Source organism: Perca flavescens, chromosome 23 (genome assembly GCF_004354835.1).
Source record: "Perca flavescens isolate YP-PL-M2 chromosome 23, PFLA_1.0, whole genome shotgun sequence".
Lineage (NCBI taxonomy): Eukaryota > Metazoa > Chordata > Actinopteri > Perciformes > Percidae > Perca > Perca flavescens.
Genome location: NC_041353.1, coordinates 21,504,069 through 21,529,875, shown reverse-complemented (window position 1 = coordinate 21,529,875; position 25,807 = coordinate 21,504,069).

The following is a 25,807-nucleotide window of genomic DNA, read 5'->3' as shown; positions in this document are numbered from 1 at the left end:
TTAACCTCTTATTGAACACGGTGGAAGAACACCAGGGTACTGGCACTTCTTTGATACATAATGTATAAAGTCAGAGCAGCTGTCACTCAGATTAGCATTAGCCCTCTTGTCCTCCTTTCATGTAGTCTTACATTTTTCATTAATGGCATCTAATAGATACTCTTACCTGGAGAGAGAGTGAGCTGGTGGGGGTTCAGCTAATTAATAGGGTTGCTCGTGGATACAGGCTGTTGCAGCTATCAGATCTGTGACCTTCTAGTTGTAAGATGGTGTGTATAGATATCCTGACTTGTGACAGTAGTCTGTTTATGAAGGCATTATGGATGTCGTATTTAGTGACCATTATTGTATAGCAGCGTTTATCTCATCCCCCCTAATTTATTGGTGCATTATTTTTATGAATCTAGCTAGTTAGGTGGCTTGTTAGGTAGGACTTTCCCATTCTTGATCCCACCTACAAAGATCTGATTGGTCCACTGTGTCTCTAATAAATGGAAAAAAAACTTTCAATGTGCATAACACCAAGTCTGTTTGAATTGCTGTGAAGGCGATATGGGTTGCGATTAAGAAGTCTGAGACCAGGCTAATGAACCAAAACTGCAGCAAAACCTAACTTTTTCAAAATGTCACTCTTGTTTTTGTAGTTGAACTAAAGGAGTAAATCACGAATGATGCAGGGTCTTAATGTGAGACTTCCACATCTCTTTGTAACACCACTTTATAAAAGAAAGTAGAAGTCACACTATGCCTGATTCCCACTGCTTTATCTAAATGCTCATTATGGGCTCAATCTTAGCCTTAACCAGTATATTCTATGCTACCACATTTAGTTGCTTTGTAGAAACTGAGAGGAAAGTCATATGATTTGCTGCCTCTCTACAGCGACATCCATCTTCACTTTCTCCCTTGGTCAATGTTGAAAGCAGCAGACTCTGAACTTTTATTTGTTGACCCATCCACCCACGCCATTGAACAACTCTGCTGATTAGCCACGGCCCTCATCTGGCAAAGACACCAAGCAAGGCAATTTGTCCTGACCCCAGGTCTGCAGACATATTTGCCTAGCCACAGTGTGTGTTGGCATGCTCGGCTGAGCACCATATGTGACAGGATGTTTGTAATGGTGGCCGCAAAGCACTCGTCAGCCATCTCTAGACACTATTTATAAGGCAACCCTGTTATTTGGATGTGCGTAGGGAATTGTTGGCATCAAAGGGTGGAGGGATGAAGGCAACTTGTCCGGTTTGCGTCCACTCATCCTACTCTGTTTTTTTTTTTTTTTTTTCCACAATGGAAAACGTGGACAGCCGCCATCTCCTCTGAACAGCCGGTCCAACCTAAGGCCTAGGGATCAGAGTGGTCCAAAGTGCCAGCTTTGCTCTTGACTTTCATGTCCAAGTCCACGCCTCTCTTGAGGCATCGTTGCAGAGCCAAAGTGGGATTCAAACAGGTACTGTTCCATCAACACAGTCTTGAGAGCTTTATTTTTAATGCTAATATACCTCAGAGAGCTTGGGCTGTATTGGCTACACCTTCTTTGCTGCTTAAAAGTGGCCCCCTCGTGCATTAGAACTGACTGGTTCATTATGTGCTCTCTCTCCCTGAAGTGCGTCAAAGCTGTAGGAAACGTCATAAAGCTTCCACAGCTAATGTGCACTGATTTTCCAATGAAAAATGAGTAATGATGACATTATCACCTGTCAGTCACAGTGACGCTGTGGCTCATACTGTGGTTTTCACAGCTCTGTGTATTGTGGAATGGTTGAACTTTTCATTCTTATACAGTGCTGGAAACACCTGCCACATCAAGAGTATATTTTTAACGTCAATGTGTGAGCTGTTATTACAAAAGTTGGCCAACAAGGTATTACAAACATACTGTAGGTAACTTGTGTAGCATTTTCTAAATTGCGAAACCTAGAAACAACAAAACCTTTCTTGTACTGAATTTTTCTAAATTAGCCCATGTGGGAAGCTTACTTGCACTTTAACACACTGAACTCAAATATTATCAAGAATGGGAAATAGGCTACACAGTTGGCTATGTTTGCCTAATAATGTGCACCATTTTGTCCTCTTATTGACGGTTGTTGATCTTCAGTGTGCAACTTGCTGTCAAAGGTATAGGCTACTTGACCAATTTTGCACTTGAAGGCTTAATTAGTATTACTCGGCCTGTGAAAACAGTTGTGTAATGTTTTTGGTGGATCTGGATGACTTTCCTAAAGTCAGAAAACATAACCCTGGTGATGTCTGGGTTGTTTGAGCTTTTGGTTCTTTTTTTTTGGTCGTTTATAGCACAAAGAATGCGTTACAAACTGAAGGCATGGATTTTGAAGCGGTGCTTGTTCTGTTAATGTTTTGGGCGTGCATTTATGTTATCTGGGTTTTAGTTTTGTATGGTTGATTTAGTGTTCATGTTCAATTAGGGCTGGGCAATATATTGATATATCGATATTGTGATATGAGACTAGATATCGTCTTAGATTTTGGATATCGTAATATCGTGATATGACATAAGTGTTCTCTGGTTTTAAAGGCTGCATTACCATAAATTGATGTACTTTTCTGAACTTACCAGACTGTTATAGCTGTTCTATTATTTGCCTTTTCCCTACTTAGACATTATGTCCACATTACTGATGATTATTTATCTGAAATCTAAGTGTGATGATATTTTGTTAAAGCACCAATTGTCAACCTTAGAATATTGCTGCAATATCGATATCGAGGTTTTTGTTCAAGAATATTGTGATATCTGATTTTCTCCATATCGCCCAGCCCTATGTTCAATATCTCCATTTATTGTTGTACTGTGATCGAGACCCGGGTGGGGACTGAAGGCTTCTGGGCAATGAAGAAGTGTTCAGAGGCACATTCACAGATTTGAAATCAGTAACTCTTTTGACTTACCAACTTACCACGCAAAACAATTTTTAAACTAATATTTTAAATACATTATTTAAGTAAAAGGGAAATAAAGGGAAGAAACTATGTCTGAACAAATTATTTCTTTAGTAGTAATAGGTAGCCTAATGTGTTATATTTGTTGTTTCTTTGCATGTTTAACTTAACATGCTTATTTTAGACATGACTCCAGAAAAAAAAAATGTAAGTGTACTAATGATTTTTAGTAATGACTACTAATGCAAACTTGATTTCTCTACTGCATAAACTTACCGCTCTGTGTTAATACAACTTAACCTGTTAAGTTTCACCTTGTGTGAAAACTTAAGACTGTTTAAGGCAACAGTTTTCCACGCAAATTTCTAGTAAAGTCAACTAATTTGGGATAACAGTGTAGTTACATATGTATTACCGCCAAAACCACCCAAAATAGTTATCCAACATTATTCATTATGCATCAACATTAATTATTATTTATATTGTCAGACAGATAGCACTGTTGGTTGTGTGCCACGGCCCGCAGGTGTAGGTGCAGAGACAGAGAAACCGAACATGTCACTTTGGTCACGGTTTAGTTTCTTGCCTGCTTGCTAGGGCTGTAACGATATGAAACCGAAATCGCAACACTCAGATCCACAAACCTGTGTGAGAAGGCAGAATCGTGACACACTCAAACTCCCAGAGTTATCCTTCCCGTCCAGATCCAATGCTACCACATCTTTAAATTACAGACAGACAGGGGTGTGCTAGCTGGCTAAATTACTATTAGATTAGTCGTCTGTCTATACAGTTAACGTTACTGATGAATTCGTGGGTTAGCCCAGAGTTGTTAACCGTGGTCAAAACAATCATACTAAAAATAACTGAGCGTGTTGAACGATGTCATAATCTTATGTTACCCACCAAGAATTAGCTAACGTTATAGACAATGCATTAGCTACTTGTCAACAAGCACCTTTATAGTAGGGTAACCTTAAGCTGGATTGATCGATATTGAAATTTATCAATAAATAAGGTCTCAGTTGTATTACTGTGTTGCAAAGTGGCATGGTGTATTACGTTTACGGAGTATAACTCTAGGTCTAGGAATAAGGTTTGTATTGAATATATATATATATATATATATATATATATATATATATATATATATGTCAGAATTTTTCTAAGCACTCTGGCGGCTGGACTTTCAAATAAAGAAAATAAAATGAATTTATACCTAATACGCCTATTTTTGTTCGAAATTTTCACTTTCTTACTGAATTAATTCTACTATTTTTTAACATGTATTAGTGTGAGAAAACTCCTAAAAAACATGAAAACTCCATAATGATAACTGGCTCTTTAACTAGAAAAATATCTCAGACTAGGAGGCAGTTCACTGAGGAGTGATGGTTAAAGTCTGTGATTATGGAAACATTATTGTAGTATGCAGCATCCTGATTGGTGGAAAATGCTTGCAGAAAGAAAGGCTGTTGTCAGGTAAACATGTCACTGTCAAAGAGGCTGAAGCGAAAAGTTGACGTGGAAAAGCCAAAAGCCTAGCTTTAATGATGAATGACTGATAAGAAGGCTATGCACTCGTCATGTATGCCTCATTTGCAATGAAACGATGTTGTTGCAAAATAATACAACCATCATCATCATCATCATCATCATCATCACTCAAACATAACGATCGCGTCATTCACGTGCATATTAAGTAGCTCCAGATTGTCCGCTCTAGCGGAGAGTTTGGTTTGTTCAGCCAGCAGTGAGGTTTACAAGAATTTGTCAAAATGTCCAGATTCCCGGCAACCTAAAACAGTTAGACTACAAACCGACAGCTTTTAATTTAGCTTGATTGTAAAAATTTGCTATTTGCAGAGTAGAGCTGTGTTTGCGTAAAACAGCGCGGTGGACTGAGCAGACTGAAATATAGCTTTCTACATGTTTATGCCGGTCTACACAGGTGAGTGCATTGATAAGTATTGACTTTCTACTCACGAAGGTTTCATTGTAGCCTATTTACAGAAAAGAGACTAGCGAGTTCATCTGCCCCAGCGGCCTTTGGTAACTCTCTCTGTATCGTTCCCAGTCAGGTGCTGCGTGTTTTAACCTTTAACACACACACATCTCGGCTCAGCGGTGTGTGTGTTTTAACGCACACACATCTCGGCTCAGCCGTGTGTGTGGAGCTCGGGCATCGATGTACATAATCCCGGCATGTGAATAGAGATGTAAATACAGGGGGCTGGGTTTTTGCTCTAAATGCTTGAAATGATAAATAACAGAACGCATTTTTTCCTCTTTACATTTTGTGAATTCATGATTATTCTGGGGGCCAGACTAAAAGCTTTGACGGCGGGCCGCCAGTTGACGTTGGCTGCTCTACAGCGACACTAGCGGCTGGCTGACCAAATCGCTCTTCCTGCAACGTGAACGGGGGTAAACACGGGGATTTGAATGGGACTTATGTATTGATACTCGCGGCATAAAAATCGATACTTTCTTGGGGGGAAAAATATCGATTTATATCGCAGAATCGATAAAATTGCTCAGCCTTAGACTTTGAGGGCACGTTGTGCAGCCAGATTTAGTGTGTGAGCATAGCATTTGACATGAAGTGTGAATGCTGCCTTCTCAGCTGCAATTGTCATATTTGACGCATTGTCAGTGAGGATTACTGGATCCTTTTCTGTGATTCCCCACTCAGCGATGGCCTTTCTCAGATGTTCTGCCAGGTTGTGTCCAGTGTGGCTCTCGGGCATGTCCCTGGTTTGTAAAACATACGTAACGAGCTCCCATTCTTTGTTGATAAAGTGGGCCGTGATGGTGACATATGCTTCAGTTGTGCGCGAGGTCCAGCTGTCGCACGTCAGGGCAACTGTCTCCATGCTGGCCAGGGAGGCTTTGACGTGTGCCCTTGTCTGAGCGTACAGCCTGGGAATGCAAACCTTGGTGAGGTGTTCGCGGGTTGGAATAGGATAGCAGGGGTCCATCGCGTTAACCATGCGCCAAAAGCCGGCGTTTTCCACCACCGAATACGGTCTCAAATCCTGACAAATAAAGTAGGCAATGGACTCTGTAATTTTCTGCGACCTTGGTGAAGCAGATGGAAACTTGTGGGAACAACAGCCATCGATGTCCAGCATGGTTTGTTTTGGGTCACGCGGCCGCAGCTCTTGGGGTCCTCCGTTAGCATTACCTTGTCCGGGTGGTGACGTTTTAGGTGGGCTCGTAGGTTGGTGGTATTTCCAGAGTATTTCACGTTTGTGTCACACAGCTTGCAAACCGCGATGCTTTTGTCTAAGTCGTCGCTTTTAGAGATGTACCGATACCGTATTGGCTCCGATACTGCCTTAAACGCTGGTATCGGTATCGGGAAGTACTGGAGTTGATGCACCGATCCGATACCATGTAATAAAGCCCTAAAGAAAATCTACGTTAAAGTAGTTTATTTAGGTTCTTTTTCCGTTATAACTGACTGTCAAACTGGAGAATAAAAGAAAGTTCTGTGTTTGTTCATGTTTCACAAAGAGTTTAACCAGAGCCAGACCGACAGCAAAGATAGAAATAATATCACATCCATACAGGGATAGTAGTATACAGTTGTTAAAACATAATAAAATATATGACACACTGGTATCGGATCGGTAGTCGGTATCGGCCGATACGCAAGTTTAGGTTTCGTAATCGGTATTGGGAAGCAAAAAATGGTATCGGACCATCTCTAGTCGCTTTCCTTCTTCTTTTTAAACCCAAAGTGCTCCCACACATCTGCTTTTAAGCATGAAGGTGCTGGATTTATATTCGCCGCCATTTTTTTTGAATCTTCTCGCTCTGACTCCGTAAACAGGAAGAGGTATATACTGTCTATGGTTAGTACGGTAACTTGCTCTACAGCGACACTAGCGGCTGGCTGACCAAATCGCTCTTCCTGCAACGCGAACGAAGGTAAACGCCATACCATAAACGGTATATAAGAAGGTAAACACGGGGATTTGAATGGGACTTATGTATCGATACTCGCGGCTTAAAAATCGATACTTTTTTGGGAAAAAAAATATCGATTTATATCGCAGAATCGATAAAATTGCTCAGCCTTAATATATATATATATTCAAATATTTCTCACTGCAGCTTTGAAGCCCCAAAAATGGTATTCGGGACAGCCTTAATACCAGTTTTTCTCCATGTCTGTTAGATGTGTAAATAGGCTAATGTTTGCTAATGCGTTTTCCATATCAACTTTTAGGTGATAATCCTTGACATGTTTACAGTTTGTCGCGATGCCTTCAAGTGCCCAAAAATAATTTTTTGTTTTTTTGTGCGTTCTAAATAATTAGTATAAGATCATCTTTTCTAGTGGAAGAAATTAAACACATTTGATCAGTGTTCACACATACAGTATGTACATTGGGTATATTTCCATGCCTCGTATAGCTCAATGGGTGAGGTGGCTCCACTCAAGACTGTCCAATTATCTTTCCATTCCTCCCATCCGGAAAAAAATGCAATCATGGCACAGTATGGCTCTCTGGATAAAGGCATCCACCACATGGCACAGGGGAGCTGTATGTGGCCAGTCTCTGATGATCAGTCTCGCTGCAGGCCTCTTTTTTATTTATTTTTTTGCAGCTCATTAATATAAGACTGTTGACAGAAGAGAAAACAGTCATCAGCAAATCCAAGGCCACATGGCAAGACATTATCTTCTACCCCCTCCCTTAAATTGTATTATCTGTGTCGTATAGTGCATTGTTCTGCCTTTATATTTTCAACATCTGCTAACTAACCTTGAGATCCGTGTGGAATGCAACAGGTATCGCGTTCAAATAGATTTTCACACCTGGCAGAGTGAAAGGTGTGTGTGGATTTACTCTTAGTCATGAAATGGTAATGAGGAAAAGGAATGGTGTGTGTGTGTTTGAGAGCGAGAGAGAGCTTGGTGCTCCATAGCCCTAAGGTAAGCTTTTTGTGGAGGTTGCTATGAAACACAGTGATGTAATCGCTACCAGTGAGTAATTTGCAATGAGAATGACTTCATCTCTATCTTTTTGGACTGGATTGTGAGAGTTGGCTGGTAACTTTGACGGCACAGAGAAAAAAAACGCTGCTTGGGTATCTTTTGGCTGATGGGGAAATTTACTCATCACTCTTTCTTTAAAAAAGAGAGTTTTGTTTTGAGAGTTTGTTTCTGTACATTTCTACACATTTAGATTGGAGGTTCATGAAAGGTTGAAGAAGTCACTTTTGAATAGAAAAAATGGATATTCGGTGCTTCACTCACTATAGCTAGACAGGGGTATAAATACAGTGCTGATGTTTTTAATTTGCTTCAGACTGAAATAAACACAACTGCTATGCAAAGGAAGTGATCTTGTGATGGGGTGACCTCATGGTTTGGGAGGGTGTCCCACTACCGGAGGACCACATGCTTGATACCGCTCAATTGTATAAAAGGCTCCTGGAGTAAAACAAACCTTTTAAGGAACAGTTTGACATTTTGGGCTATATACTATACTATATTTGCATTCTTGCAGACTTAGATGAAAAGATTGATACCACTCTCATATTTATAGATCATAGATTGGATGCAAAGGGACAAAGCTACACTGGCTCTGTCCAAAGGTAAATAAATAGTCCTGCCTCCACGGGTTGCCTAGCAACCTTACGATGATGCCAAAAACTCAACATTATGCTTTTTACTCTTCTCTTTGTGGATGGATTAAACAAAGGAGATATAACATGATAATTAGGGAGCTTAAAAGGTGTTAGAAGGCAACATTTTGTTGACCTTTGGGCAGAGCCAGGCTAGCTATTTCCTACTGTTTCCAGTCTTTATTATAAGGTATGCTAACCATCCCCTGGCTGTATTTTTTTCTATTTAGCATCCAGATAAGTGGTATTGGTCTTCTCATGAAAAATTTTTGCAAGAAAAGAAATATGCATATTTCCCTTTGCTTTAAAGCTATACTCAAGATTTTCCTAAAATCAAATTCCATTTTTGATTCTACTTGACGTTGGCATTTTTTCAGTTATAGCCAGTCTATGTATTTACATTCTGTAGTTACCTCTGTATATAGTACTTTTTATTGTTAATGGCGGAGTCCGCCGATCCTGTGCTGGCCTCAAATTGGCTACCTATGCATGAGGTATTCACAGGAAACTGGGAAACAGGCGGCAGCTGATTGGAAACAGGAAATTACTAATTCTAATTGTACAGATGAATAATCAGCGACACGCACACCACTTGCTTGGTCTCTTTGGTGGTGCAGGGATTTAAATGCACCGAAGATCCATTTCAAAAAGAAAGAAAATCAAATTCCTGCACACACTTTTCAACCCTGCATAATGGTTTATTTATCGCTGTTTCGGTCCCAGAGACCTTTCTCAAGACACGTAATAGTAAAATTATAAAGTGTCTACAGATAGACCAGTCACTCTTCTACCAGGATGGAAATCTTAAGGATTGTGACTTTGTTTCTTTTGCAGAAGGGCGCTTTGACACAAGCACAGCGTACTGATACAGACTGTATCAAACATGTGGTCCTCTGGTTGTAGGATTTTCTCCCAAACCATGAGGTCACCCCAACACAAGGCCACTTCCTTTGCTTATAGCGATTGTGTTTACTTCATTTTGAAGCAAATTAAAAACATCAGCAGGGCTGTCTAGCTCAAGTAAAAGCACACAATACCAGTTTTTTTTTTTTTTTTTTTTTTTTTTTTTAGGAAAGCGCCCTTGATTGTGCGTAATAATGCAATTTAAGTTCCCCCCATTAATTATCATTAAATAATAACATATGGGCATGGCTAAATCATTTAATTTAAGTTGTACGATTGTGGAATAACCAAAGTGTTGTGTGGTGAACTTGTGTCTTCACATCATTAAGATTAATTATTGTGATTAATAACTGCTAAATTGTACATTTTCAAGGAGTATTATTATGATGATGATCATGCTAATTGTTCAGCCATAGTGCTTCTTCCTTCCTTGCAATAAAATGCTTGGATGAGTGCAGTGCTGCCTGGTGGTATCACGGTCTGCACTCTGTGGAGCTTCAGCATACATTATGACATCACAGCAGCAGAGCTTGTTACGCTGTCATGCTCCAGACATGACATAGGATTACGAGTAATGTTATTCACTTAGCAATGATATTGTGTGCCAGGGCTCCAGCAGCAAGCATTAATACCCTGTAATTGCATTAAGTGGGATCTGCATAACAAAAAAAGAAAATGGATTTATTTTGCAATGATACATTTCTTTATGCACTATTTCACCCTTTATAGCCATTTCCAGTTTTTTTCCAGACTTCATGCGATTCATATTTGCAGCTGCAATCTCCTAATTTCTTTTTATGGATCCCCATGAGAAATTTATTTTAACTAAGGATCTGTTGGAGCCATGTTAAGTGAATTATTTGTCACTATGTAAGATGAAATATGACACACATTTTTTACAACCTTTTTGTTAAAGATCCCAAATTGTAAAAAGTGAGATTTCCAAGCGAGAGAAATTTCAGTCATTCCCCAGCTGCAATGACGGTTTATAGACTCAGGTAGGCCTGTCGTGATAGTCAATAAATCAATTAATCGCATGATAAATAAAAATGAGCTTGATCATTTTTCCGGCCGTGATAATTTCCATTTGCATGCTTGTTTGTTTTCCTCTGCCGCCACGGTATCAGAAATAGGGGCAGACGCACAACAGGGTTTCCGCTATGTACATGTAGGGCACACCGGCGCTCCTTCAGCTGTTTATGAAAAGTCATAAAGTCGTAATTACACGACTCTGCAGAGCCGTGAGCTCTACTGAACTCAAGCGAACCGTCATCCGCTCTCTCACCCCTTTAGGGTGAACAACTGGAATAGTGACAGGATGTCATCACTCGCAAAGTCATGGCAACCAAATAAACAACACACACAAGTACACTCAATCTTAGGCAAAGTGACAAACAGCGATGAAAGCCGCGACATGAAATCCGCACTCACGTGGGTCCTTTGAAATATGACAGCTACAGTTTATTGGAAAATAGCGTTGTGGACATTGAATTTGATGAATTGACTGTTTATCAGACCCCAGATGAGACAGGAAGCTAATGTTAGCGAACACTGCAGTGACGGTCCCTCTGACTCCCGTTGCAGAAGAACGCTGTATTCCTCCAACACGCTGTATTAACTTTACTGTTTTAACGTTACTGTTTTAAAACAGTTTTCAAGGTTAGTGGGGGTGCATACCGCTCAAAACCAACCTGAAAAACATAGTAATCTTCACTCAGCGTTTAGTTTTGTTGTTAAACTGTGTGTAAAATGAGCGGTGACGTTAAATCACCGGTTTCAGGTAACGCCACCCTATGGACTATGGTACCGTCTATTTGCTGGATGGTTTCAAGCTAACGTTAGCAGATAAGCCTGTTGACAGCGACATTATTGTTCATATTTTGGCACAATTTTTCTGACCGTAGTAGTGGTCATAGTGACTGAAAGTGTGATGTGAGATCCTAAAAAGAAAGTACACGCTGTTTACAGGTAGCATTAACGTTTTGATTGTGTTTGGTTTTTATTCCAGTGCATTTTTTTTCAACAGAGACTGAGAGTCCATTTTATTGGTTTTTGGTTGTTTTGTTCATTTATTGTGGATATTTAAAATGTCTTCCAGTTCCAGTGTTAAATATTCTTTAGAAATAAAAGTTTATTGATCTTTGAAAATGTGTACCTGCATTATTATGCCATTATATTAGATGAAAATGGTTCAACGACAATATTATCGTTTATCGCAATAATTTCTAGGACAGTTTATCGTCCAGCAAAATTTGCTAGCAGGCCTAGACTCCGGTGTATAGACTCCAGAAAACTGCAAATGCTGATGGCCCATAAATGCTGACCAATCAGACCAGACTTGGCTTTTTTTTTTTTGGGGGGGCTTAAAGAAACATGCGCTAAAACGAGTGTTTTAGACGGAGGGTGACTACAGGTATATTCAGACTGACAGTATGAGTATCTTTAAAGCATGTTCTAGCATAGGCACCGATACAAAAAAATACTGAGCACCCACGGAGGAAAACATAAATCGGCGCATATGCGTGTCACTTAAACTTTTCAGTTCCTATCAGTATTTGTGAGAAGTGGCGCTGTTGAAAAAGAGCCTACTTTACTGCTTTATTATCGAGTTAATAGGCGTGTGTGTTTGTGTCGGCCGCTGTCCATTTCCTAAGGTTCTGAAATGCAAACATTTTTTGACTACTTTTTTTTTTTAAAGGGTGTGCTCTCTGTGAGCACCCACGGAGGAAAACAAATCAACGCCTATATGTTCTAGCACAAACCCAACATGCAAGTATGAATCTGAAAATGAGCATGATATGGAAGCTGTAAAGCATATTGTAGCATTTTGTCAAGTATTTGGGGATTTTCAGCGCTAATGTAAAGTGTGTCTCTGTGTAGAAAGAAATCTACCTAATAAGCACTGTCACTCCTCATTGTTGACTAATCTCAAGCCTTTTTCCCTCCTTGTCTGGCCTCATCAGCACCAATTTAGTGAGCTTTCTCTACAGTTATCAAGTAAAGCATGAGCTGCATCTTTCTTTATTCAAGCTATATAACCGCAACCACTTATTTGCCTGACATCCATACAACTCCAGCAGTGGGACACATTGCATGGCTACCATTAAAAGCACGCTCCATTAAGGCTTTCATTGCTGCAGTTCCTTTATTCTCTAGCAGTTTTTCCCAAGGACGTTTACAGTCCTTGGTGAGCTTTCCAGTTAAACATGTTACTAATGTCCGCGGCCGCAGAGGAGCTTTTAATGGATTTCTCAGCACGCCTCTGCTGAGATTGGAGACTTGTGTGTCATCGGTAATTCACAGAAGGAGCCTGGACGCTGAAATCCAATCCACTGACCAACGTGAAAACGTAGAGAACATCATCTTTCAACTGTAACCTGTAGTGTTTATATGTTTGGCTCCTGGGGTTAGGTTTCACAGAGTCACAAATGAGCTCTTCATTGATTTCAGTACATTTTTAGATTGGTTACATATATACATAGATAGTACAGCACAATTGGAAACAAACCACAGCAGCCTCCATGCTTACATCGCCTCTGAAAATCCATACAGGCTTTGTGCCAATGGGAGGTTGGAGCTACAACACACACACACACACGCACGCACACACACACACGGCTCTGTTTGCCGGCCAAGACCCCTGAGGCCTGACCACTGCCTGCTAATAATGCCAGTCTGCTGTGTGTACGGTATGTGAGCACATTTGTGTCTCTAAATGTAAATGCTTGAGTGAGTATGTATGTATGTATGTATGTATGTATGTATGTATGTATGTATTGGTGTGTGTGATCTGAGCTTACTGCTGTCTTATCTGGGCAAGTGTGAGGATACGTCGGAGTTCGTGCACAGGTGTGCCCTGTCCTGCTGGAGGGATGAGAGGGCAGCTCTCTGAGGTGTGATAACTTGCTTAGGGCTGTGACTTTGAACAAGGGCGGCAACCCTGTCACTGAAGGAGGCTTATTTATCATAACACATGCTGTACTACAGACAGACAGACAGACAGACGAGCATGAGCTAGTGAGGAAGACATGTCATGCCTGCAGTGAATGGATCTGCCTATTTGTGGAGCTGGCATGTACATGTTGTCCCAGAGCTACTGTCCCCCCCATTGGAGAGCTGTCCTTAAAATGACACACATTTATCCACTTGACATGAGGACAATTGACTGGCGAATTAGGCCAGACACTGTCTCAGATACTGGCTGAGGCGTCGCAAAATTTAGATGCATGTAAGATAATTGTTCTGTCCCTCAAACGCAGCAGGAGCTGTTGTTTTTCCATTGTTTTGGAAGCAATTTAATGTTGGGGTTAGGTTTCCTTAGATCTAGTAAGAGATTAGATTTACGTTTGGATTCGTTTTGTTAAGCGAGCACATGGAAAGACATCTTTTCGGAGAAGAAAGAAACCCCATTTTTCCTAAGAAGCCATTAAAACAAGCCAGTCAAGCATGGACAGTGAATCGAAGATGGGATGCAATAATGTGACAGACCACTTTCAACATCCCAATGTCCTCCTTTTGGAAAGTAAACAGTTTTGTCCTGTGTCTGCGAGGCCTGGAAAACATACAGGAAAGCAACCGATTATTAAATCTGCCGGCCGAGGCTCTGAGAACATTCTCTGATCCTGTTTCCCTCTGGAGATTGATGTGTGCAGACTTACCATGCTGGCAAGATTTACTGATTTTTTTTTTTTTTTTTTTTTTTTGTGGTAATAAACATCTTCAGTAGGGTTTTGCCCTTTATTATGCACACTTCTGAGCCAATGACCAAGCTTGTAGGTTGCACTAATACATTTCAGAGCTTGAAATGAGGTTTTGGACACGCCTCCATGCTGTATGATATGATAGGACTAATGAAAAAGGTCATATCCAAAAGGCCAGGTACAAGCAATCAAATCAGAATATCAGCTGAGTAATTATGGAGCTTGGAAGATATTTCTGGCAGAGACCAAAAGCCGTACTGTGCCTTAGATGAGCCTGGGTCCTGCAGCGTTCCTCTCCGACACTGTCCTTGTCTGATGCTAAAACAGTTGGCCAGTTCTTGGGAGGGAAGACGAGTGATGGAGGGAGGAGAGTTTGGACAAAGAACACAATCACCATGGTTACTGCCAATCTCCATAATCTTTTTGTTCCTGTCTCCACCTTCAACTTTTTCTTTCCCTCTCTCTTGCTCTCCGTCTGGCTCTTGCTCCCCACGCTCGGTGGGTGTGACGTCTGGAGCTCATTGAGCGTTGCCAATGATTTACGCCATGACACGCTGCCGCTGACGGATAGTCGCATTACTGCCAGACGTGTCACGTAAGACAAACTGAGATGGTGGCAGTTACAGGATAGGGTATGGGTGTTATGGGGTGTGGAGGGGCTGGGAGTTGTCTGTCAGAGTGGATGGGTATGATGCCGAGGTTGGAGTTTGTATCCGCATTTGGGTTGGTGCAGCTTGTGCAAAAAAATAGAGACAAAATTGGGAAGGAGACCTATCATCTCTTCCACAGCGTACTCCCAGTTTGTCACTGGTTAGGCTTTTTAATATCAGTGATTAGATTTGAAAACAGCAGGGGAGATGTCACACCGCGGGCAGGCAGAATTTGTTGATGATGCAGTCATCAGAGCTGGTTGAAATAACCTGCTTAGATGGCAGCTCTAACCCTCTCCTTGTCACAAAGAGTTTGCATCACTACCCCCCAAGGACAGCCTTCTTTATATGATGAATGTGAACAATCAGTCATCTGTTATCAAAATAATTAGTATTTTATCCCCTGAAGTCTATGCTCAAACCATCCAATTAGAGCATATGATTTGATGCTGTGTAATATTGGCCGCAGCAACTCCGTTTCCTATTTGAATTTTGGAAATGATATCACAGCCAACATGTTCACACACGGAATTAGCAACAGCCTCCTGCACAGGATAACAACGCTATGCAAATGTATCCCAAGAAGGTCATTAATCTGAATGCAAATGAAAATTGCAGTTTTTTTGTGAAACTCCATTGATTACTGTGTGCAGAAATTAGAATGTTATCCTACCCTCATCCACAGAGACAGAGTTCAGCTACAGAGAAGCAAACTGGTTGGCGAGTCTTCTGCAGGGCTGACGTATGCTGCCACAGGGGCTTGAGCCTGCACTTTTCACATCAAGGACACCACATGTAATCGCCACGCCACACAGCTGCCCTCCGTTTCCACTTTAAGATCACAAGACACTTCCCGCATGACACCACAGGCAGCTCCTCTGCTGCCTGTCTCGACCTCTGACCCCCAAACACACAGCTCCTATCACACAAGTTCTCATCTCCGATACGCCAACGAGGTCACCACTTGCAAAGTCCGAGGTCATTAATCAGAGGTGTGAAATGGAGAGGGTAAAGGAGAAATGTGGGATAAACGATATAGCTGAGAGAGTGAGAGCCGGCTTTGTTTCAACATGTTTTTTAGATTTCGCTGAGCATTAGCTAAACTCCTTCATATAGCAAATAAAGTAACGTGAGTGACATCTCCTTATCTGGCACACCGTATGAGCTTAGGAGGATGTATTGTTTGTCACTGATTGATGCCCATTTTTACCCATTAACCCCTTTACCCCTTCTATGGACAAGTAAACCACTTCCTTTTTTTTTTTTTTTAACACATTCTGAACCATTGATTGTTCAATAAAGTGGCAAAATCTTTTTTGTCCGTCCAGTTTTGCATGGGCTGTCGAAAGCCTGGCTCTATCCCACAATATTTTTGTCCGAGTCCCTCTTAGATCACTGGGAGCGGGCCTGGAGTCTTGCCAAGAAACATCAATAGTGATACTGGCGCTTTCATAGATTGGTCTCATTGCACTGGAAAACTGTTGATTACAGTAGCTTCACCCCCCGTCACACCCCTGCATCTGTGCACGGATGACTGTCAAAATGTAAAAATAGTAGGAGCAGCTGGAAAAAGGGGGTAAAAGCTGTCAAATAGGCTTGCTAAGTTTGGCTCATTTCTCTGTGTGTGCATGTCGGTTTAGACAGATTATGCTGGAGCCCGCGGCGAGACAAAGTGTTTGTGAATAAGCACACACTTTTTGGAGATTACATTTCCATTTTATGCATGAAGCTGTGGCTTTTACTCGCTGTGCTGTTCTCAGTTATGAAGGTTTGGTATCTCTCTCGAGGACACATGGCTATTGAGGAACAAACATTGGCCATTGTGGACATCAAAGTGCTAAATTTGGATGACTCCGCACTTCTTGATTTACATCCAGTGACCGTGTTCAGTGCCATTAAAGTAGGTAGTGTGCCCTTTATGAAGCAAGGTGGAAATTAAAAGTCCCATGACATGGTGCTCTTTGGATGCTTTTAAATAGGCCTTAGTGGTCCCCTGATACTGTATCTCAAGTCTCTTTCCCGAAATTCAGCCTCGGTGCAGAATTACAGCCACTAGAGCCAGTCCCACAATGAGCTTTCCTTAGGATGTGCCATTTCTGTGTCTGTAGCTATTGAGGAGGAGAGAGGGGGGGGGCAAGGTGGAGAGTAGGGGTGTGGCTTTGACCAACTGCCACTTTGCTCATTTGAAAGCCATGATGTCTCTCTCTCATGGGTGGGCCAAATTTTCTGGGTGGGCAAAGCAGAGAAAGGGGAGGTAACCTTGCTCCTTATGACCTCATAAGGAGAAGATTCCTGATCGGCCCATCTGAGCTTTCATTTTCTCAAAGGCAGAGCAGGATACCCAGGGCTCTGTTTACACCTATCGCCATTTCTAGCTACTGGGGGACCATAGGCAGGCTGGGGGAATGCATATTAATGTTAAAAAACCTCAAAGTGAAATTTTCATGCCATGGGACCTTTAAGGGTGTGAAGGCAAATTTAGAGATTTCTATGCAGGAAACCAGGATTTGCATCCTACCACTGTCTTGCCTGGTCCAGCCCAGACACGGTCATCGATGACACTGTTGAAGGCCGCAAGCTGAAACGTGTTGGTCTCACAATAAAGTTGTGCTTTATTCCACAAGTGTTGCCAGAGTGATGACCTCTTGAGACAATTTAACTCGTCTATCCACTTTTGAAGAAGGTGACGTTTTGCTGAAAAATACTTACCATACCATAACCATATCTGCGATCAGTCCTTAGTCTTAACTATACAGAAGATGTAGAAAGTGAGAACTGAGTTGGCATCAGATGTACAAAATATCAATAAATGGAATCCAGAGTTTTGGAGAATTGCAATTACCGATGTTGTCTTGTGATACAACCCAGTCTCACGGCAGTTGGTGAAATGATAACGTTATTTAATCTATTGATTCGTGTACACGGGCGCGTTTATCTTTTTTTTCCCGTGGTGGTCAGCACGTTTTTTTAAACTAATCTATTTCAATGGGAAGCATCTTTCATGATCACAGCACGACTACGGTAGCGAGTAGTATGAAATTCCGAAAATCCGCACAGGAAGGATGGTTGGAGTGGTGGATGTGTCAAACAACACAGGACTTAAACCCCGGAGACCGGGGATCGTGTCCTGCGTGTGACATTTAATTTCCCCGTTGTTCTTTTCCTAAACCCAACCGTCTCGTTGTTGTCGCTCGTCCCCCAGAGACCGCGGATCGTGGCCGGTGTGTGACGTTTCCTTTCCCCATTCTTTTCCTAAACCCAACCGTCCTGTTGTTGTCCCGCGTCCCCCAGATACTGCAGATTGTGTCCCGGAGTGTGACGTGTCCTTTCCCCGTTCTTCTTTTTCTAAACCCAACCTCCGTATAGATGCTTCCCATTACGTGCTGACCACCACGAAAACGACATAAACGTGTCCTTGTACACAAATCAATAGATTAAAAATGTGACCATTTCACGAACTGCCGTGAGACTGTTGGGCGATAGTGCTGTCCTTTCTTTTGCTCATTTACCTTTTTATTACCTCCGCCAAAGAGGTTATGTTTTCATTTCAGTTTGTTTGTCTGTTTGTCAGCAGCATTACAGGAAAAAATACGGCCCCGATTTCCATGGAACTTGGTGGAAGGGTGTAGCATGGGCCATGGGCCAAGAAACCCATTCAACTTTGGAGCAGATCCAAATCACAGGGCGGATACACAAATTACTTTTTACTTTTCCGGGTAGGGCATGACCTTGGTGGAGGTCGACGCTCTCCGAGTGCCCTTCTAATTTTATAATTCGTTCTTAGGCGATCTACAGCAACCAGTAAATAGTTGTGTTACAATTGGGTGCCAAGTGAAATTTTGTTTATTGAAAGAACTGAAGCGGTATTAGTACACTTTCTGCTGAAGGGTTCCTATCCTTTTACCTGCAATCGATCAAGATAAGATTGCCAGAATTTGTACAATTTCTGTCATTTAAGAATCAATTTTTGTTAGCTCACTCTGTGCCCTCTCTTCTTTCCTTGACTGCACACAAACTAGGAGACGTATGGATTGGACCTATGAAAGTGATTTATCTCCAACATGCATTTAAATTGTCAGCAGCACCTGTCGCCACCCTTTATGCCCAGAACAGAAATGTCAAGGCTCCATCCTTGCCCCTTTTCTTTTTTCTCTCAGGTTTGATACGCCGTGAATAGCCGCAGATTGTCTGAAATGGAGCACTAATTGGATTGCCATATTTTCACACTGGGGGAATACAAGTGAGCAAGAACAGTGCTTCACGCAGTGGCCTTGTTTGACTTCCTTTTTCTCCTCTTCAATCCCCTTCTTGGCCCACTGAGATTTCTTTCCATGCCACTAGCCCAGAGCTTAAGCCCTAATCCGTCTGCAGTACATGAAAAGGAACCCGCTATATCACTCCTTTGGTTTTCTTCAACCTCCAACTCCTAGCAGATCAATTCTCTCTCTCATCCCAACACCAAACCCCCGCCTCTCTCCACTATCAGGAGAAGCTACTGTTGCATCTGGAACACCACGGTGCTAAACGTCATCTTTTACAGCTGCCAGGAGGGCCATATAATCTCTGCCACTGCCCTTCTCTCACAAACACACACACACATAGACACATAGACAAATGGATAGTGGAAGGTCAGGTCAGCAAAGCAGGAACAAAGGAGAAAAGGGGGGGGGTGCTGCCATGATAACAAATATAAGAGTCTGGTGTAAATGCTTTGTTAAAGGGATAGGAACAGGCAAAAGAGAGGATAAACGTGGCTGCACTGATTGAATTGTTGCATTTACTGTAAATTTAAATGACACAGACGAACCCCAGCTTACTGTCAATTGAAATGGTCTTACCCATGATAAATCCCTGTCTGGAATCTTGCAGCCCAAAAATGTAATTGTGGTCTTACAAATTGAAATCATATTGTGACAAAGCCTAAAGTTTGAATCCTGCGCCAGCAGCTTGTTTGGACATTGGAATTTGCTTTAATTTGTGCAAGAGAAATGGCACCTTTTCTAGATATTGGGCTGATACAAAATGCTCCATCTGGAAACACTGCAGAACCTTTTATAGGTCTGCTTTTGTGTTGTTCTGCAGCTGAGATTTGGCACTTCCCCATCAAGTGTCGTCAGTGGTACCTTTTAAAGGTCCCATGGCATGAAAATTTCACTTTATGAGTTTTTTTAACATTAATATGAGTTCCCCCAGCCTGCTTATGGTCCCCCAGTAGCTAGAAATGGCGATAGGTGTAAAACGAGCCCTGGGTATCCTGCTCTGCCTTTGAGAAAATGAAAGCTCAGATGGGCCGATCTGGAATATTGCTCCTTATGAGGTCATAAGGAGAAAGGTTACCTCCCCTTTCTCTGCTTTGCCCGCCCAGAGAATTTGGCCCGCCCATGAGAGAGAGACATCATGGCTTTCAAACGAGCAAAGTGGCAGTTGGTCAAGGCCACACCCCCACCCTCCACCTTGCCCCTCCCTCCCTCCTCCTCAATAGCTACAGACACAGAAATGGCACATCCTAAGGAAAGCTCATTGTGGGACTGGCTCTAGTGGCTGTAGTTCTGCACCAAGGCTGAATTTTGGGAAAGACTTCAGATACAGTATTAGGGGACCACTAAGGTCTATATAAAAGAGACTTCAGATACAGTATTAGGGGACCACTAAGGCCTATATAAAAGAGACTTCAGATACAGTATTAGGGGACCACTAAGGTCTATGTAAAAGAGACTTCAGATACAGTATTAGGGGAACACTAAGGTCTATATAAAAGAGACTTCAGATACAGTATTAGGGGACCACTAAGGTCTATATAAAAGAGACTTCAGATACAGTATTAGGGGACCACTAAGGCCTATATAAAAGAGACTTCAGATACAGTATTAGGGGACCACTAAGGTCTATATAAAAGCATCCAAAGAGCACCATGTCATGGGACCTTTAAAAAAAAATATATGCTGTGAGGGTAAAAGGGTTCAGCTTTTTTGTCTGAAGAGTAAACCTATCAGGTCATGTGGAGGTTGACAAACATGTTGAGTGGGCAGAGAGCACCTTTGAGGCTACATTTCTGCTCACTGAGAAAGTCCTCACCACCATGCTTCCCCTCTCAGCAGCAGCACTGTAGGTGGGAGGACAAGGCATTACAGGGAAGATCTCATCCTATGTCAGCGAAAAAGGACTCCTAGTAAGCCAGACCTGACGCTGACTGCCAGAGGAGGTTCATGGGAGGTGGGTGCACGAAAATGGAGTGATTACGAGTGGGGGGTGTTAACCCTGCCTCTCCACAGGGGCTGTTATCAGACAGGAACATGGCTGCTTCAAGTGCTGGTAGATTAAGATTAGGCCACATATGTGGGGAGGGTTAGGGTTAGGCAGGCTGCACCCTGGCTGCGTGGGGTTTTCTGTCTTTGCACACTAGAAACGTGTCTGACGCGGTGCTGCTGCTGCTAGCCTAGTCTGTTCACATGTATGTTTCCCATTGATAAAATGTAATACCATGTTAAACATAAATATATACTGATTTGACTACAGCAAAAACAACGTCGGCAGTATTGGCGGCAAAATAGGCTACAGAATAATTTGTTCTGTATTGACAGGTGCAATATTTGAAAATCGATAATTAGAGATCGAGATTTTCAAACATCAAAATGTCATTTATGAAATGTATTTGTGTCAAAATGACATATAAACATCTTTTCGTATTCTATTTAGCCTGGAAACGCTTCCAACACGCTTGCGTGTCACGTGACAAATAGGCATCGGTCCTATTTCTAGCATGCACGCGTTTTCGGTGTGTCACGCAGTGTGCAAGCTCTAACCTGTTCACATGGGGGCCGAAATAAAAACTGACATTCCACGCAGCTGACACGCTCCCGCCACGCAGCCAGTGTCCTGGAGGCCTTAGTGTCCTGGAGCACAACACCAAATGCTCTTCAGTGTCATTGTATCATTGTCTCTGTCAGTCTCGTTGTTTTGACCCTGACCTCTGATCCGTGCACCAGAAATTAATTTAGTTCTTCCTTGATCCATGGCTAAGCAACTTGTGAGATATCCTGACAGACCGAACCGCACATATGCAAATATAATCTTCCTTGTGGAAGTAATGCTACACACCACCTCCACCAAATTCCATGAAAATTGGGCCAGTTATTTTTTCTGTTATCCTGCTGACAGATAAACAAACCAACCAACAAACTGAGTTAAAAACATGACCTCCTTGGCAGGGGTAAAATTCCAAGATATTTAAAGTCCATAGCAGCTTTTGGCACTACCTTATTACATGTGCAAATTTAAGCAAATGAGTCCCAGTTATTCCTTAACTTTAGGACACATTTTGGAGCAGTGAAGGGAGACCTTACTCTTACTATGGTAAGTGAATAAAACGACACATATCAGACACTCCTACAGGTTTGTCTTTATAGCTACAAACCTGCAGAGAGAGTGCTTTGTGATTTACACCAGTGGGGTTTCTTGGTTCAAACCCCTGGTTATGTCATCGCGTTAATGTCTGATCATATACAGTTTATCCGTAATATACAATTTGAATATGCGTCTTCAGTGAAGAATCGGGTAAACATGCAGTTTTGGCAGTTCAGTGTGAGAGAAACAGAGGTTTTCTAATGTCCGCAGGCCACAGACATGGGTCCTGGCGCTGCACACAGACCTAATCAAAGTGCTCATGGCTCCCTGCCCGCTGGCTAATGAACAGCTAATGCTCTCCTCTCCCGCTGTTTCTGAAAAGCACCCACTTTGAAATTGCCACAGTGATGATTACCTCCTCCATATTGCATGAATTTGGATGTAAACAAATTGGCTCCACCCCTTGCACATCCATCGCTCTCCCCTCTTGATGTGCCCATGCCTAATTTCTTCGGATGATCACGATACTTTGGGTAGTGGATGTAATTCTTCTACCCTGCGGATTTATGGGAACTCTATATACGCTATAAGCCATGCTGTTCTGTGCCCAGACTGTCCTGACATGAGCCCCAGTGTTCAATTTCTTGAAACAAGCTCTTCGGCTGTTTTGACGTCGGTGCTGTTTTTTTCCAGCTGCTGCACTTGTTTTAGCATCCCTGCAAACAGACCTAACACTGACTCAGCACAGCATCAGCACACACTGCTTTTCAACCTTTTTGACTCCGAACATCCCCTTGAATAAACATACACAACCACATTGTTTATCCAGTAGGCTAATTAGCTAATTGTTTAACCCCATGCAATTCTGACTGGTGTACTCAGGCAATTCAAGTTGTTCATTAAGTCTGCCTTTGTGCTTATTTCCCCTCTCTGTAATCCACATTTCCATGTCACTGCCAGCGCTGCAATAATTGCAGAACGAGATAATTGTTTACATACTGCAGGACATATGAATTGACAATGGAGCGGGACTTGGAGCCTGTGTCACGGAGGAATATAGTCATTTTCATGTGGAAGCCTGGGCCTCAGGCGACCTCGGAGGAAAGTAAAGAGTTCATGTGGCTACGCAGTTTATTGGATTGATGACGGATGATGCATTAATGACTGCAGCATGTGATCTTCTCTCTCTCTCTTTCTCTCTCTCTCTCTCTCGTGCTCAGTCTTTATGTAACGGTTTAGCTTCAGTCAACAAAGGCAAAGTTTCAAGGTTTGCTTCCTGAACAAATTGGCACACTGGTACGATGCTGTTCTGTTTGTAACAGGGATGTCACGATAACAAAAACCTAGTAGGCTAGTCGGTACTGATACCATCAAAAGTACACGATAGCAAAAAAATACCAATGCCAGTGAAAGTTCATGATTCTTGATATTCAATTTGATACCACGGTAAAAAAACAAAACAATAAATCCCATGTCCTCCTTTATTACGTGTACCTTAGGATAAGGATAACACTTAGGGAAGAGGGGGTACAAGGAGAGTGTGATTTCCATGTAATCTGGAGAAAACGTCAGTCTTCTGGACCCACAGCCCGCTGCTCTGAAGCCTGGCATCACCACACAGCCGGCGTACGGTACCATCTTCCATGAGTTCACCTGGAACTCCCAGACAGCAAGCATGTTTAGTTACGTCTGTTTCTCTTTGCCGTTGTTGTTTTTCACATAGAACTAGTCTGGTTAAAGTTAACTTAATGGACGTTATAGAGGTCCACTAAAACAATGTCAATAGCTAACGGCAGAGAGAAACAGATTAACTTTAAAGCTGTTGCTGTAGATGTAATGTTACGGTCAAGCCAGAGGCTGACTGCCGCCAGGTCAAGCAGTCAGTGAGCAACGTGCACGGAGATGAGGCGCTTGTTTTTTCTGTGCCGGTAGGCTTTCTTCTTCTTCTCCAGCATTGTGCAGCAGACTAGAACACTTTTAGCCGAATACTGTCCCCGTCTGCTCCGGAATAATTGCATACTATATTTTTTTACAATAATTGTAGAAAAATTAGTACTGTCACTTTTCCAGAATTTTTATACCACAGTACCGGTTCTCGTGACATCCCTAGTTTGAATAAATGACTGGTGTGTTTTGATTAGGTTGTCCCGCTAAATCGGAAAGGTGTGAGCAATTTTGGTTGAGGGGTTGTTTCCAGACTTGTTTCCCGACTTGATTGTGGGCAGTTTTAGAGTCCCAGATTGCATATGTGGCAATCTTGTGATTTTGAACAGGTTTATCATCTGTTTTTCGTTTTGCCTTGAAATTTGTTCAAATGAGTTGATGTAGCCTGATGTAGCAATGATACATTTTTGCCACTTGGAAGCAGCGGAACAAGCTGTAAACACTAAATTGATAAAAGGTGGCAAACGTTGCTATGGTGGACATGCTAGCCAACAGCTGCCTATTTAAACATCTAGCAGATACGCAGCAACCTTAACATTCATTTGGAGTCGTGTTTCTGGGTCTAATGTGTTACATATCAATAATGAATACTTTATTAATCCCACAAGGGGAAATTACAGTGTTTTCACTCTGTTATTACACACGTTACACACAGGCCTGAATTACACACATGCTCAGTACCTATACATGCACTAATGAGGAGATGTCAGAGTGAGGGAGCTGCCCAAGGGTGTGTGATCATTTAGCACTTAGGTTGCTCCCAATAGTTTAGCAAACTCTTGCATTTTGCCAACCTCACTGTTATTTAGTCAGTCACACACGGTTGTGACCAAATAATGTTTCACATTCACACTCCAACTAACTTTCACGTTCATATGCAGTTGTGCACTTGGAGCCCGGCTGCTTTGGGAAATACAGCTTTCTTTCTTACCGATGAGAGGATTGATACCAATCTCATGTCTGTCCGTCATATGAAGTTACAGCGAGGAGACGGTTAGCCTAGCTTAGCATAAAGACTCGAAACTGCTAACAAAATCCCCAGCACTAAGCCCTCATTAACAGTGGTGTTGATCATCATATCAAACTCTCGCCAAGAGAGAGCGTAGTTCCCCAAATGTTGATCTATTAAAAATCACTATACAGGCCACCAGTGATAAGGCAGCCCACTTCAGTATAATAATCCTGCTAATTCAAATGGCTGCACACTGAGTGTTTTAGTGTTGATGTACAGTATATTGGCACTCATAACCAAACGTGAAGATGGCCCAGTAAGAATTTGGGCAAATTAGGCTGAAGGCAGCATGTGCGCCTGAGATCATGGGATTCCTAAATGGTGTTTCCATAGCAACAGTGATTTCCCTTCACTGCAGGTGATTATTCTGTGGTGGTCTACCCGGCCATGGCCTACCTGTGGTGGTGGGAGGTTGTGTGTAGTGTCATTTGTTCTTCCATTAACCTTTGTTTATACAGGGTGGTCCAGTGAGAATGAGCTACTCTCATTTACACACAGCAATAAAAGCAGAGAGAATGCTAAAGTAAATTAAACAAGGCAATAAGAAGACGATATAGAAGTGCTTCAAGATGACAACCAGACACCAATACAAAAGTAGCACATTTAAAGCGTTTAATGCAAGTAAAGACAAAGATTAGTATTTAAAAAGGCAAGTCTAGTTTAGGCTTAGGGAGCTTTAATTAAAGCTTTACACTTACTAACATAAG